Consider the following 269-nt stretch of genomic DNA (forward strand, 5'->3'; position numbering starts at 1 on the left):
TTGTGGGATGGAAGAAACACTAGCGCAGATGTGGAATTTGATCGTAATAAATTTATCATATTAGATTTGTATATCCAAAATGAAGTAATTGGAGATTACATATCGCATGACCATGCGATATGTACAATCTATTATATAGGAATTATTCAATATATTCTAACCTATTTTAGGCCAATACTTAAACACATTCCAATGGGGAAATATTCACTTTCGTCCAGACATTCCGATCCACTGATGCACCCAGCCCCGATGCTAATGTTACCAAGTAC

This window comes from Penaeus monodon, chromosome 22 (assembly GCF_015228065.2).
Source record: "Penaeus monodon isolate SGIC_2016 chromosome 22, NSTDA_Pmon_1, whole genome shotgun sequence".
NCBI classification, from domain to species: Eukaryota; Metazoa; Arthropoda; class Malacostraca; order Decapoda; family Penaeidae; genus Penaeus; species Penaeus monodon.